This window comes from Atheta coriaria, unplaced genomic scaffold (assembly GCF_025399875.1).
Source record: "Atheta coriaria isolate IRGN ID8LTWV9N9 unplaced genomic scaffold, Caltech_Dcor_3.1 scaffold5942_size1080, whole genome shotgun sequence".
Lineage (NCBI taxonomy): Eukaryota > Metazoa > Arthropoda > Insecta > Coleoptera > Staphylinidae > Dalotia > Dalotia coriaria.
Window position 1 is genome coordinate 1 of NW_027050610.1, and position 904 is coordinate 904.

Here is a 904-nt window from a genome sequence, read left to right on the forward strand (position 1 = left end):
CTCACTATTTAAGAAATAAGCCACGAGGCGGCGCTAAGGTAGATACTTTACTAGCGTATAAGCCATTTGCACTACGTCTTTTCGGAAAATTACAAAATGACGTATTAGACTACCATCTTGGCACGTCCAGACTACTCCAACGTATCTAACAGCACTTCTTTTGTTATATCTCATACAGTACATCTAGAATAGTAATAAAATCAAATTAAAACTAAGATTATTCAAAGAATATCCAAAGTTCTGTTTTGCTTATGTATCATACCCCAGATAAGATGTGTAACTTCCATAATAATGAAAAGATGACGAGAACCCGACATTCACCTATAAGATAAACCAAGCAGCATGCCGCGCAATGACACAGTCACTTAAGTCAGTACATTATAACCCCCAAACTAAACAAATAGATAAGTAAACAACTCACAGAAATCAAAGAAATGTTACTCCCTGAAGTTAAAACCATTGTCAGGATCATACCGTATTTGAATTAACGAATAAACTCAACCAATTGGACGTCACTTTGGTAAATTTTACAATATGGATGAAACTATAGCACTGCAGCTCAGGTTCAGCATCAACTGACAATTGCGAACATTGCGAACAACGAGTACGCGCAGGAGACGTAAACACACCTGCGCGCAATAAAACACACTTACACATACGCATGCGTGCAGGTACCACACACAGCCATACTTTTGGCTTATATTTTGAAGCAGTTTTACACTTATTTTATGAAAACATTTATATAACAAAATAAAATCAAAGAATAATAATAATTTTGCAAACATTTAGGTTGAATTGCGCATTTTTGCAAATTGCATTCATAAGAACAACATTTTCATTAATTCATCATTAATTTATAAAATAAATTGTTTTCTTAGTATTTCGTAATAATGTAAATTCTAAG

At 33.8% G+C, this 904-nt stretch overlaps 1 long non-coding RNA gene across 1 annotated transcript; it reads right to left on the reverse strand.

Annotated features, from left to right (window-relative positions):
• Window positions 1–6: 6 nt before the first annotated feature.
• On the reverse strand, window positions 7–577 carry LOC135803177 (uncharacterized). Its single transcript, XR_010550739.1, has 3 exons — window positions 422–577; window positions 263–321; window positions 7–183 (listed from the first exon to the last, which is right to left on the reverse strand). It is a non-coding gene; the product is annotated as an uncharacterized lncRNA (long non-coding RNA).
• Between the last annotated feature and the right edge of the window lie 327 nt (window positions 578–904).